Source organism: Bacillus rossius, chromosome 12 (assembly GCF_032445375.1).
Source record: "Bacillus rossius redtenbacheri isolate Brsri chromosome 12, Brsri_v3, whole genome shotgun sequence".
NCBI lineage: Eukaryota > Metazoa > Arthropoda > Insecta > Phasmatodea > Bacillidae > Bacillus > Bacillus rossius.
In genome coordinates this window covers 15,413,155-15,428,779 of record NC_086339.1, presented here as the reverse complement: position 1 = coordinate 15,428,779, position 15,625 = coordinate 15,413,155, and the positions used below count along the sequence as shown (strand labels likewise).

General features: G+C 35.7%; 1 non-coding gene across 1 annotated transcript; it reads right to left on the bottom strand.

Moving 5' to 3' along the window:
* Positions 1–2,020: 2,020 nt before the first annotated feature.
* Positions 2,021–2,092, bottom strand: Trnaw-cca (transfer RNA tryptophan (anticodon CCA)). Its single transcript has one exon. It is a non-coding gene; the product is annotated as a tRNA-Trp (tRNA).
* Positions 2,093–15,625: the final 13,533 nt, after the last annotated feature.

Below are 15,625 nucleotides of genomic sequence, written 5' to 3'. Positions count from 1 at the left end.
TATATATATATATATATATATATATACTAAATCTGGCACAACGGTAAAACGGTGTATTCGCATTATAGAGGATCTGGTTTCAAATCCCGGTCATACATCCCGATTTCGGATTTTCCATGGCTGATTTATTTGGCCATGGTTGATTTCCTAGGCCATGGCTGATTATCTAGGCATCACTGATTATCTATGCATTGCTGACTACCTAGGCCATGGCTGATTTTCTACAGCATGGGTGATTTTCTAGGTCAAGTTTGATTTCCTAGGCATTGCTAGTTTTCTATGCCATTGTTTATTTCCTAAGCCAATGCTGATTTCCTAGTGTATGGATGATTTTCTAGGCCATAGCTTGTTTCCTAGGCTATAGCTTATACGCTAGGCCATGGTTGATTTTCTAGGTCATGGCTGATGATTTTATAGTTAATGGCTGATTTCCTAGGTCATGTCCTATTTCCTAGTAATACATAGTTGACTCCTTTTTCCAAATTCTTTAACTTGTGTTTGTGTGGTAGAGTCCTTTCTTAACACTCTCATTTCAGAAAATCAGCTATGACTCGAATAAATTTTTTTCCTCAAATTTGATGTGATTCAGCATAAAAACACAAAATATTCGTTTTAAGTAAAAAATAATTTTCAAAACATAAAATTTTTAATTTTGAAATTAAATAAAATAAGAGTCAATTTTCTGTACAGAATTTAAACAATTGCCATTTATTTGTCAAAAAATGTTCCCAGAATTGCTATAAAAAAATCACTGTTTCAAAAAATTTTCTCTCAAATGTTTTGATTTGCTCATCCCTGTACATAAAAGAATGAAAGCTGTTGCAAGAATGCATCTGGGCAGGTGATACCCACGGACGCCGTACATCACATGTGCGTCGAAAATGAACTCTCTAACTGCTGCCCCCTTCCCCCCCCCCCTTTTTTTTCCACGGGCTTTAATCCCCGGAGATTCGGGCGAGGAATAACAGGGCGCGAAATGGCACTCGCTGAGACATAACGGATTACCAACCAAACCGGAAAGACTAGCTGCAGGGTCGGGGGTTGCTCGGCCGCACTTGTGATGTAAATGCGGCGAATTGTCGTTGGGGTGGAAGGGTGGGGGTCACAGGGGTGGGGGTGAGGGTAAAGTGCGTGCCCTGAGGGGATGAACTGAGCTTCTGGGGGGGTTTCGAAACAGCGGCAGTTAAAGGGGGTCGCATCCCTACAGGGACGTGACTGTTCTATTTACATGTTTACTAAGCGGGTCACGGTGACCCCGTACAAGGGCGAGGCGTGTGGGGGTGAGTTCTGCCCGGAAATAAAATAAAAGAAAATGGGGGGGGGGGGGGAGGAAGACTGCTAAAGAGAACTCTGGGGAGCACGTTGATGGAAATCGAATGAAAATATTCGGGTACTTTTTTCTCTTTTTTCTAAGGTGGACGTTGGGGGAATGTACGGAATTTTTTTTTCGGTATGAAATAAAACTCTTTCACGATTTCCGACCAGTTGCGTGAATTTTTTTTTTTTAATTTCCGGAGAACCTTGGTCTATCATAAAACACTCTAGCGCCTCAAACTTGCATACATATGTACTGGTGAAAATTGCCAGACTATTTTTTTTTTAATGTTATATATAGTGCATCGTAAGTCTGAAAAATTTATAAATCCATCAGTTATTTAGGTTAATTGTACATACGTTCCTCTATTAACCTTTAAAATAGCTATTTAAAATTCCTAATGGTTTCTGAGAAATTATAATTTATAGGTTACGGAAGGTGGCCTGTGCAGTGACTCTATCGCCACCATTATGCTTCAGCGTAGCCGATACTGTTTCCCACAATAGTTTATTGCCCGGATTGTGGTCGCCACCCTTCTGTTTACATTATACTAAATTCAACTTGATCCTGTGGTTCTACAGTGATAGTATCTGTGATTTAGTTCCATGACTACATATTGATAACTGAAAAATTTATTTTTGTGTCGGTACTAGACTGCATACAAAAAACCCAGTGTTCTTATTTTAAATAAATAAAAATGAACAGTGACCCCGATGTGATTTGAACACGCAACCTTCTGATCTGGAGTCAGACGCGCTACCGTTGCGCCACGGAGTCATATAATCATCGATTTTAGTTACCAAGCTTTTACAATTTGAAATCATCGGATAGATATGTTTGACGGTACTCTATGTGGGTTTAAAAGTACGTTCGTAACTAACCATTTAGCATAGTAGTACCCTGTTTTTTCAAATACATTCTTAAATAACCCTTCAGCCTGAAAGATCGTTTTAAAGTGCATCATAAATTGTATCGGGAATCTTCGTTTACGTTCCGCATAGTTGCAAGTACCCTCACAGGACACGTAGCTCACGTCCTTAGATGCATCCTTGTAGCCTATGACCGGTTGTGGCACTGCCGGTAACTGGATCAGCCACGCCATTAAAAAAAAATCACCCTGAATTTACGAATCACGCTGGTTACAAATTATCCAGGGATCGTCATTACAGTTATCTACGAAAGTTTACGAGTGTTGAGATTTCTTAATTTAGACATGAATCAACAGCAATAATCTTATCATCAGGGCCGGATTTAGAGGTCTAGAGGCCTCGGGGCAACAGAGGGCCGGAGGCCCCTGGCCCCAAATTATTTTCCAAATAAAATGAACAATTTTTTTCAGTCGAGTTTTACAATAAATAATTTATTGTGAAATCAAGTAGATTCTCTTAGTATTTAAAAAAACACACATAAATATAAACGGAAACAAGAATTATATGAAATTAAATTTTAGTGTTAATGAATATTTCTGTTAATATTTTACAAAAGATGTTTACTAGTGTTTACTTGTCGGAATTTGAAAGATATTTTTCCGAAGTCTCTATTGTGGGGGCCCTCCGTTTGTGGAGGCCCCGGGGCTTTCGCCCCTGTTGCCCTCCCCTAAATCCGGCCCTCTTATCATAATAAGAAAACATTAAAAACTTTTCGAGTCTATATCCAAAACTTTATCTCCCCCCCCCCCCCCCCCCCCGCTTCCACGTGAGTGTTTGCCTTGTTAAGCAACGAAACACGTTACTAGGAAGTTGGAGATTGACGTAGTTTCTACGAAGCTCCAGTTATTTGATATTACGAAGAACTTTTCGTTTTTTTTTTAAATCTTTGTTAAAAAGTCTGTAAATTTACTGTAATTTCTAACAGTCGGTTGCTATCCATATTAATTATGTGTATTTATTATTGTCTATTGATGAATTTTGAACGAGTGAAAAACTAAAAATTGTTTTAAAAAGTATCACGAAGAATCTGTAAACACAAACAATTTACCGCCGAAAATATATTACTTTTTTTTTCTTCATACACCAGGTATATTGTAAGCGTTGAAAGAGTACGGATATTCCTTTAACGAATAGCTTATAAAAATTTTCAATCTTCAGTTTGCATAAGTAAACGATACATCCTTACTATTCGGAACAGCCTAAATAACCTTATATTTAGAGTTAATAATTTTTTTTACTTCAATACGTAGCAAGTAAATTACGTCTGTTTAAAAATTATCATCACGTTTTATAAAAGTCATCATAAAATATGTTCTTATCCAATGGGAAAAATCTAATTAAGGCGCCCGCCTACCTAGCAAGTGTACAACATTGCAGAGTGTTTGAAATACACATTTTTACAGAAAGCTATGGAAAATTTTCGAAATTGGTTTCCGTACGAAAAGAACACACACTTCAGGTATAGGCTTAATTTTTATTAGAAATTAATTATTCATATAAAAAACATATTTTAGAATCCCTCAACATGGCCAAAAACGGGGTTTTCAGGCTGCAGTATCTTACAAACTATTCACGGGATCTATGTGGCACTAATATAGAGACATGCAATGGACCTTGATACAAAATATACACCAATAAAATTATAGGGTCACCGCATTGAATTCCGAGAGGCACGTGTGTTACTGCGGCATGTTTTGCACTTGTTGGCAGTCCATCACGTGGCGCGCTCTCAGCCGTAGAACAGCAATCGGCTCGTTTCCGCGGGGGGAGGTGAAAGATGAGTCAGGTTGGCGCGCCTGATCCCCCCTCCACTCTCGACACAGGGCGTGCAGTAAGCAAGCGCAGTTGCGGGGTGGAGTCGCTGGACGTGGCCGGATTGTTTTTATTTTACATCATTATGTTCAGCTGTTTCCTTTGAATATATATGTTATATTTGTTTTAAAATGAAAGCTGTCGACGACGAACGAAGAAAGGGAAAGAAATCAAGGTTGAGATTACACGCCACTCGGAAGAAACGAATCTGGAAAAAAGGAAAAGTTAGATATTTCGACGGCACAAGGTATAATTTTACATTATTACTATTGTGTTTACTAATTTATTTTTAATTTTTATATTATAACTTCATTTTTGTGTTCACAGACGGTCTCTGATAGCGTAGTCGGTTATGGCGCGGGAGCAATAGGCTCTGAGTTCGAATAGAGGCGTGCAAGTAGCAGTAAGTTAAGGTTTAGTAAATAATATAATCCTCTCGCTAGTTTAACCGGCGTAATGTAGGAAGTTAAATAAAACAAAATTACGAGTGATGTTAAATGCGTCACGTTTGATGGATGTATATGTTTCGTTAACTGTGTAAGAGAAGATGCCAGTAGTAAAAATTTTCCTTTTTAAACCTGTACTGTATATATATTAGGTCAATACAACTCACAATGTAGATACAAGAGCGTGAAAGCTAAAAACGAGATAAAATGGTACGAAACCAAATGATCGCGTAGTTGCGACGGTAAATATTCACCACGATACAAACAAACAACTGAAACCAATTTACAGTGCAATTTTTCGTAGCTATTACATGCTATTTACCAGTTAGAAGGTCGATGATAAAAGTTTTTATGCATCAGTAAATAAATGGAACGCATTCTTTAACTCGTACGTGTAAATTCATTATCGTTAGTAAGTTATAACCAGGAAACCTTTGCTCATAAATGGTAACGGCATGAATTGGATATTGAACATTATAGGTATTTAAAATATTTATTACATAAACATAAACAAGGCGTGAATTTTAAACTCCATTTCCTTCAATCTAAAAATAATTTTGATATTTTAAATATATATTATGTACTATTTTAATGCTTCAAGGTAAAAACTGACATGTTTTGCGAACGGACTAACTTTGGCTAAATTTTCTCATGTTCTCAGTACTGCGTGGACAGAATTTAATTTCTGCCACATAGCTTTTATGCTTGGATAATAAAATATCTTAAAATTATTTCTTAGATTAGAGACGTCCACTGTTGGTAATCGATGTAGCTATTTATTTTTTTTCCGTCAGAGCAGAATGTCTGCAGAATTTCGTAAAGAAGGATAGAGATAGAGTTTATTACATAACTTTATGTTGTATTAAGCTGGAGTCACAATACCACGACGAGGCCGACACGACAGGCCCGACAAACCTTCGTTCAGCGTTCCAGCACGACAGATTTAAAAGCGTAGGGTCACAATACCACGACAAAAATAACCCGACGATTTTAAATTTGGCCTTCGGCAAATGGTAATATGTGGATTACAAATAATTTAAAAAGTACAATTTTTTTTTAAATAACCAAGCCAAAAACTCGAAGCAACTGCATTCAGAACTGATAAATATTTAGTTAACTTACCGTCAACTTCTCCCGAAAAACTATATGTTATCTCAGCCCAGCAAGGTTTTTTTTTTTTTGGCTGGTTTCTGTAGTCCTTCACACCAATATCATACAAAATAGCATAAGCTTGGACTTTACTAATTAGAAGTTCTTCGTTGAACTCGTCCATTCTTAAATCCAATCTTCACGATTCTAAAATAACGTCTTTAACCGCAAACAGACGAAGGGAAGCTACCAATTTTTAAATTCATCAACACGTAAAACGAAATTTAACTTTCCAGCAAAAATATTCACCAAGTAGGTAAATATTTTTGAAATTTAGTTCTGTACTGGTTCTTTTCCGTTGGCGTTTTCTTATCTGTCGGGCAGTACGACACGACGGAATTAGAAATATAATCTATTCCTTGCTGGCCCTCGGGGTGCGTATTTTGCCGGGGTGACGTCACGGCGAGCTTGTATTTCATTGACTATTGAACTTTTCGGGCCTGTCGTGTCGGGGCCGTCGGGGCACTGTGATTCCAGCTTTCCATGTTAGCTGAGTTACTAAGCCAGCTGAGCTGATAAATCAAATAAACCTTTATGACATGACATACGTCTAGGGAGTTTTGTTTTTGTCGGCGGAAAAAATCTGTTTCAAAATATCGGGTCTAGTTTCAAGTAGGAATGAAGTTCATTATATGATTTTTTGATGTTAGTCTTGGTAATCAAAATGGCTTTCAGTACTGCGACACTTAACTGTGTTTTGTCAATTGTTCATATTTTGTTCATTAGGTATGTTGAATTATCATTTTGTTTGCGAAAGCGGGGAATTTTTGCCCCCGCTGGGGACAGCGGGACAGACAGCCTGAAAGCGTGACTGTCCCGCCCTAAGTAGGACGTATGGTCACGTTACCTATACTACATATTATAATAAATCTGTCCGAAAGTACAGGAAAACTTACAATTTGAATATTCATTTAAATTTTTGTGGTAAACTTACCTAAACTTTTATTTGGCGCAGAACAAAATTAATAAAGCCAGAAGATCTCAAGAAAATTAAGAACTGTGATGGAGCAAAAACAGCAGTTTTGGCAAATCCGTGTATCCCTTGCACTGACGATCTGCAAGGTGACTCCTGTGGCAACAGTTATGCGAAGACGCGTGATGGGTAAGTAAACAGATTTGTATTTCTTGGAGATGAGAGATCTTGACGCTGAATTTGTTACGATGTGTGAGGGTAAAAATTAGCAGGGGGGTTTTCACGAGTCAAAGTAAGGGGCAGAACAGATGAAGATTTTAAAAAGTCTATGAATTTATTAAAACAATTTGAAGGAAAACAAATGAAACATTTACTTAGAAAACAAAATTGATGATTTTTTTAAATATGATATAACATATTTTAACACAATTAAGTAGATATATAATATTTTAGGTCCACACACGAACGCTTACTTGAGTTTTAAATACTTATGTCGTATACGAGCTGGAATTGTAAGATTGGTAGTGCTTAAACTACAGCTATAATTTGGAATGTACTCAGATGCTGCGGTTTCTTCTCACCTTTTTAATTAATTATTATAATGCCGTCATTTAATTTAAAATGATTATAAAATATTTTGTATGATAAGGAATGATATGTCTGCCTATCACGCAGGTCACGCAGACAACATTAACCTTTCATTATACGCACCTTACACTTTAATTAAACTTCATCTTTCCAAGCTTAATTAATTTGAATTTAATTTATTTTACATTAATTCTCTAAATAGCCCATTGCGTCGTGAAGTCCATTAAAGGAGATCTTTCTGTGCTTCGTACTCAAATAACAATGTAGATTTGACACTGCTGTACAACTGCTGTAATATGTTATCAAACATTTTGTTTCAGATCACCCATCCAACTAACCACACTGACAACATTTTCTTTGGAAAACACTCAACCAGGTTGCTCTCATTGGCCTGATGTGTCATTTGAAGTGACAACCCCTACAAAGAGCAGTAACGTGCACAGTGACCTGTCCACTACAAGTCAAGTAAATCACACTGCCATACCTGACCATTATTGGGATGAATCAGATGTTAGTGTTCTACCGTTATCACCAGCAAGTGAAGTCAATAGCAATGGCCCGTCAGAGTATCCCGCCTCTACAGAAATAAGTGGAAAAAATGCAACTGTATTAGTTCCTGAAACATCTACCACACTAGTACGAGCAATCATTCAGGGGCGTCGTATTTTTTATAAAAATCGCCTGTTTTCAGAAGTAGCAAGAATAAGTAGGCACAGTAAAAATTTTGACTGTAGCTTTGATAATATGGTGTTAAGCAACATGCAGAACAAACAAAGATCTGCAGAAAAAAGGAGAAAGCGGCTCCAAGAAAAACCGAAAAAAATTAAACGTAGGCGATTAGTAATGACTGGGCCAGATTGTCACTTTGGCAATGTGAATGCAGAACCTGAAATGACTAAAGAAGAATTCCAAAGACAAAAGCAAAACTTTTTGGTAAAACTTAGCCTTGATGAATGTGAAAGAAATTCTCTTCAGGCTAACACGACAGCTCAAATTAACTCTCAGCTTTGGTTGGCAGAACGTTATAAACGATTAACAGCATCTTCTTTCGGCCGTATTTGTAAATTGAAATCATCAACACCAAGATCAAAAACTCTTATATCTTTAATTTAAAGCAGATTTCAAGGATCGTTCGCTACAAAATACGGATTGGCCAAAGAACCTATAGCCCTAGAACAGCTAGAAAAAACTCTCGGCAAAACGATTACAGCATCAGGATTGTTTGTTGACCAAGAGATGCCTTGGTTAGCAGCTACCCCGGATGGTCTAATTGGCGAAGATTCAGTTGTCGAGGTGAAGTGCCCTTTTTCAGAATCACGCCTTACTCCAGAAGAGGGTATACAACAAAATAAAATAAAATTCTGTCGTCTTGAAAATGGGGAACTACGCCTGAAAGAAGACGACAGGTATATGTATCAAGTACAGGGAAAAATGCATATTGCTCAAAGACAGACGTGTTATTTCGTAGTGTGGACTCCCTTGGGCATGCTTGTCCAAAAAATTGAGCGAAGTAAATCATTTTGGGAAGGAAAAATGGTAAAAAAGTTAAACGACTTTTACATAGAATTTATGCTCCCTGAACTTGTGGATCCGCAATAGCCGAAAGGATTACCTGTGCATGACATAAAAAAATAATGTACACAGTTTTGAAACAAAAGTTTCTTGACAAATTGTATTTTGTTGAAGTATGGAATTTTATTTTCAAGACATAGTCACATATGATTTATTTCTAACTAAACATTTGCATATATTACATTTCTGTACTTATTGTTTAATTCCGTTACATTTGTTTCAACTGAGTAATGAACTTGGTGTGTTCGCTCTTTACCCTGTGTGATTATTTGTTGTGGACATGTTTTATACATATTGTTATTTCATGTATTTGTTATAAATAATTTAATTTTTTATAAATACTAATGTCTTAACTTATACAAAAGCATTTTATATTTTGTTTGAACTAAGGTTACTTTTAAGTAAACTTCTCATAAATTACAGCATAAAAATACAAATATGTTCTAGGCAGTCTCAAATAGGTATGTTTCTTAGAAATTTAACATTGTATAGCTGATGAATTTTTTAAAAAAAATCTACACAACATTTTATTTCCATTCGAACTTTCAATGTAAATATATAAAATTTAAAAAAAATGGCAAATTTATTAATGCCGCCGTAATGATTGAAAACGATTCACTATTAGCTGCGAGTTTGTGATAGCCCATTTCACGCGGGTAAGCGGACTTCGTTTGATGCAGTGCGAGTCTCAGGAATATGCATTTTCGCTCGCAATACAAAGATAATACGTGATCAAAATTGTTTATCCATAAATTTTAATTTAAAACGATTCTTTAATAAAATACTCGATGATACACGTCAGAAAATAAGATATTGTCAGTAACTTAATTTACACCAGTCCTGAACTGAAACTGATGTTTAATAATTTGAGTGCGATCATTGTGTGTGTGTGTGTGTGTAGGTGTGTGTGGGTGTGTCATGATATTTTGTCCACTTAAATTTTTTTGTTTGTTATAACTAGTTCTCGTAGTTAATTTTATATTGATTCGACTGTCTTTTACACTTGAAAGGCAATCATAAATAATTTTTGTTAGAGCGTAGGCCTATTGTCAATCTTAGCAAACTTGTTCAACTAGGTAATAGTAAAAAGCCGAGACACCTATATTACAATTCATAAAAAATATATATAGATTAAACTAATATTTACTTAAATTTAAAAACTAGTTGATACAACTAGGAAAATTTAAGCTAATATCCAGATTGAATTATAAAATCTAGAGCCGCGCAAGTGCTGTTGCTGTAGTTAGATACTTTGGGCCCTTTTTTTGTCAAACGATTTTTTTTTATATTTTATTAATCCATATTTAATTTAAAACTTTTGTGTTAAAAGTTATAGTTTTACCTTTATCTATGTTGTTTATATTGTCGCCTAAATTTTTATTATGATAACTTGTAATAAAATTACAATATTGAAGGGCTTTCGTTGAATTTAGTACACATAGTACCTTTTGTTTGTATTAACAAAGCAACGGTATTTGTCTTATATAGGATAAATGACACATGAATACACTTATAAATGTTTTCAATTACTCACAAGATTACACTGTGTTAAAAATAAATGAAATGTATTAAATGATTACAATATCATTTTTCAAAACATTCATGGATATGTAAAATAACTGTACTTACAACTATTAGGTTCTGAATAATGTTAATTTGTATTTTTTTCTATTGTATATTACGCAAATCGACGCAATGAATAATATTTTACTATGAAAGAGTTCATTATTATAACTAACTACTAGATATTTTGTACGAAATATATCGCTCGACGTGAACATAACCTACTATTGATGATAATAAACAAAAATTAAATGATTATTCTAATATGAGTAACTCATCTACGAAGGAAACCACAATTTATTTAACTTGCTTCCACTTACACAGAATTTGTCCTTCCTATTGCATGTTTTCACCAATTTACTACACATATCATTATTCTTTGGAAAGGAGAAATGTATATTTTATTAAATAATATTTATTATGTTTGGAGAAACTGTGACGTCCGTACGCTTCATAATCTAGCATCTTGACTACATGTAGCTCATACGATTATACATCAACAATCAGAAAGGTCCTCGCGAGACGTAAATGAAATGGATAGCCTTGGAATAAGAGCTCCGTCTGCAACCAAGGAGCGGTGGTGTGGGAGCTGGAAGGGGGAGAGGGTGGAGAGAGGAGCATGCACGCGGTATCATCTGTCTTTCTTTCCGCCGTGAGAGCAGAAGTACTGGTAGTTTGGAAACACCCTACTACGGTGGTGACTCTCCTTTGGAGGGGGGAAATGGATAGCACTCCCGCTGTGCGAACACTGCTGCAGCCGCCTAGTTCCAGTACCGACCACTGTCGCCCGGCAAGGTCGCTCAGCCAGCGAGTGAAATTTCGGGATGTGCTCCCAGGTAGGCGGGCGCCTTAACTGTGATATCAACGTAATAATTTTTAACTAAAGAGTAAAATTCCCCAAATTGCTAAAACTCATAATTGCATACAAGATATGAGAATCGAATCACCCCTTCTACTTCGTTCTTAATTTATCCAATTTTTTAAACATCAAAACCTTAAAATTATTCAAGTTTTGCCGTTCACAAATATATACTAATTTTTTCTGCCTGAATAGCGTGTTTTCATGAAATATTATTGTAGCTAATTACGTGAAACCTTTCTGAAAATTACTCGCAATGTTACGCTACTAAATATAATAAATAAATAGTACACGCCACTACTATGAGCCATTTGAAGGCAAACTGACATTTGTTCTTAAATAAGATTCGGATTAATAAAAACAGTTTTTTTATTATTACTATTAATAATGGAACCACAGTTACAACTTATTGTACCTATATTTTTATAAAGTATATCTAGTAAAATGAAATTAACATATGGCAAATGTTAAATGCCAACACATTATACATGAAAGATGAAATGAAACAAACGTTAAAAAGAATAAAAATGAAACATGCCATTGTAATATACATTTTCCCCACTTTAATAGCGATTACGATAGTAAAAAATACCTAAATGCATTAGTGGTGGGAGGTCAGTCTGCAGTGGTTTCCATGGAGGAAATATCTATAGCCATTTTTAATAGAATGACCTCGCCGAGTTTAAACCTAGTTTTTTTTATAAATTATATTTTCATAATTAAATTAAATTAATTTTTTATAAATTTAAAATTTTTTACCAAATTTCTAGCGTAAAATTTACAAAATTTCAAGATGGCAGCCGTAATTAAAAGTGCAACAGTGACGTCATACACATCCAGATGGTGGCTGTAATTAAAATTGCAACGTTTGGGGGATTGTGGCGCTCAATTCCAAGATAACGAAATTCAAGAAGGCGACTGGGGTCAAAGGTGAAGGTTAAGGTCATCCAAGATGGCCGCCGTGATGTTACAACCCAAGATTGCGTCAGCGAAACGTGCAACGGTGATGTCATAATCCAAGCTGGCCGCCGTCACAATCCGATATGGTGATCGACAATCAACAATCCGGACCATGAACCGTGCGCCCGGAGCCCCCAATATATACTACTTCCAAATATTAATTTTGCGTTTGTTACATAAATGTATCAAGATTTTATGGTATTTTATTTGGAGTGTTAAAAAAATTACCAACAAAACAGTTTCCTAATAATAAATATGCAAATTGTAAAAAAAATACAGTTTATAAAAACAACTAAAATTTATTAAATATTTTATTTCATTGTCTTACTAACTTAAATACGCTAACCAATAAAACCCTTGAACTCTCCTAATCTCTATTATAATACATATTGTATTTTGTTCTAAAAAAATTATTCTACAATAGGGCTTCAAAATAAGGGTTAAAATAATAATAAGCTGCACTCATAATTACTTGAATACGGAAATATTTAGTTTCCGAGATCAATAGTTATTATTTTAAAAATATTCTTTCTGATGATAATATCAATTGTATTTTTTAAATTTTTGATGCAAAACATTTTTTAAATTTTAAACGTCTGAATATTAATTTTCATCAATTATTTGCAAATGAATCTTGGTCTTGATACAATTAATTTAAGTCTGGTATGTCTATCACTGAAAAAAAAGTGACTGCCAAAAACATGTAAACAATAGGGAAATATTAATAATTATGTAGTCTCAAATAAACAATTTATTTCCGTAAACGAAATGTTGTGGTCGAAATAAGCCACGTTTTGAACACCACGTGATTTGGAAGTGAAACTTCACACCTAAATAATCCACATGAACGATGAATTTTTATCTCAATAATTTAATTGTTCTTTAATTGATTTTGGCAATGGGGAAGATTGATTTAAAACAAAATGTTGGACATATGTTATTGCTAGTTTATACTGTGAGTCGTAGAGACTTCAGGCTTTACCTGTGACACACAGTGTAAATTAGCGGTGATGTATGTAAAAAATAATTTTTAAATTAATTTAATGATTTACATGAACGATTAAACTAAACAGTAAGTTATACGCAATAACGTACTGAATGCCGCCATTTTTACGAAGTGTGTAGATGGGAGAAGGCCTGAGAGTTTCCAGCGGGCTATTTTCACGAGAAGCGGCTGTTAGCAGGAAAAGTGTGTCGGCAGCGTAACGAAAAATGCAACACTGCAGTGAGGCTTCACAAATGCTTTGCTCGAGAGTGAAAGAGAACACTATCCTCCTATCCACCATCGATGGCCCCACTCCTGAATGTTACACTTTCCGATGCTCTCTGTAGGTCATCGCCCCTTACTTACCTCTCTCGCTGCAAAGAAGTTACACTTAAAAAAAAGTTTGCTGTCGATAGAAAATATTTGGTGGTGTTCTATATTGACTGCAATATTTTGTAGCGCGGTCAGGAATTATTTTTTGAAAACGTATACCTTTCTTCCATGGCTGCGAAGTAGGGGGGGGGGGATATATGTAAGAACTACTCTCTCCCCCCTCTGGGGTGGAGTGTTCTTCGAATCCATCCCGTGGGGATTCTCTTGAATCCTTCCTCCCCTCTTATCCCTCCCCCTCCCTTTCACACTCTCCCCCTCTCGTGCGATACCACCCTTAGTAGCACACGCCTCCCTCCCCCTCCTCCTCGATACTTAATTCAATTACCGGCACGTTAATGCCGTTCCCATCGAAACGTTTATTCCCTTGTGCTACCCCAGGACATCAGTGCTCTACTCGGTAGGAATTGGATCTTCGAGACTCTTCGCAGGTCTACGCCTGGTCATTTATTTACGCGCGTTAACATGTATTTATTATTGTGTCGCTTTATTTTAGAGTCAGTTCAGGCTTGCGTGAAGCAAGCCGATTGCTAAGAGCTGAACAGTCATAACGAAGGAGGTTCGAATTTATACAGAGCACACCACTCTTAGCTTTACAGTGTGGAAGTAAAGAGGCGATTTCTCTCTCTTTCTAACAATGCACCGACTGTTAAAAGCGCTGTCCTTGTTTCCACGCGCGTTGTTGCCAAATATATCACTTGTATCTTAAATTGAAGTAATGTGATATTATTAATTTTTTTATCAAGTGAACATTACAATCTTCGTACGCGTGATAGTATAAAACATTAAAAATTACTATATGGATTCTTATCATGCTTCTAGTGCGCTCTTGAATTCCAAATTCCTGAATATCTTCGTGGTGTGTTAAGAGATCTGGCAACAGCGCGCGCCATGAACCGTGTGCTGCAAGCCGAGCGCGAGATGGTCTCTTAACATCGCTAGGACGTTCAGGTAATATGAGGCTGCGGTGGCTTCCCGCAGCGTTCCGCGTCAAGGTGTCGAAAGGGGTGTGCTGGATCCGGGAACGGAATTTCCCACCGGAGAAAAATATTTCTCTGATGTAGGCGGGAATTTAACCTGCAACACGTGTCTCACCTGTGGCTTGCTGAGCATATGTCATTACCAACATGCCAACCATTTGTTTACCCGCTGCCTTGTTATTGACTTATTTTGGACGATGTGATTATTTTTTTGACACATTATCTCGACTGCTAATCTATTTCAGACGATATAAGTTTTCACACATGACTAACCCGGGACTCGAACCCACACCCTTTCGCACCGAAAGCCGGCGAGCATCCGACTGCGTTACAGATCACGTGCCGAACTTTACGTATGAACATACAAACATACATTAAATTCGTAATTAGAGCTTTGTCTAAAATATCAACTATCCATTTAAAAACGCTTGTATTTAGTTTACTGAGTCAAAACATAGTACACACATTTTTTTAATGCCTTGAATGGTGTTTTATAACAAATCAAGAACCAATATACCTTAAGACATAAAATACTAATTTAAGCGTGATTACGTAATAATTACAAGTAATCTGAAATATATATATTTTTTACCTTAGACACTGCTTATTTTAAATAAATTATTATTTCTGCCAACAAGCGCATTCGTTATTATTGGGTATTAAAACTTAATAAAAGTGAGTAAATGTTATTACAGAATTGAATCATGTTACAAATGTAAATGATTTATGTTGACTTTAGCATCAATATTCTTGTTAGGTATCTAATCAAGTAATATATTTTTTTAATCCAGTAAAATAATTGATTAGAATTAATTTTTTTAATCCAGTAAAATAATTGATTGGAATCAATTTGGCAGTTTTGAACAATATAGCTTAAGTTAAACGAACGGGTTGAGATAAAGTATTAATTTCTTGAAGGTATTAAGGTATCATAAAAAAGTGTATTTAATTATATAGCTGCAAATCGGCTTTGTAAAAAAATAACAAATTTATTAAAACGTACTACAACTACCATATTTGCCACTAGTATTCAGTTTGAGATGTGTTTAAGTTAAGTTATTGAAAGAAATGTCTGTCATAGGTAGGCCTATTCTTGCACTATTTTTTTGTTTTTTGTTTTTGGTAACTACCAACAGGATCATTCATTCATAAATGAAACACAGT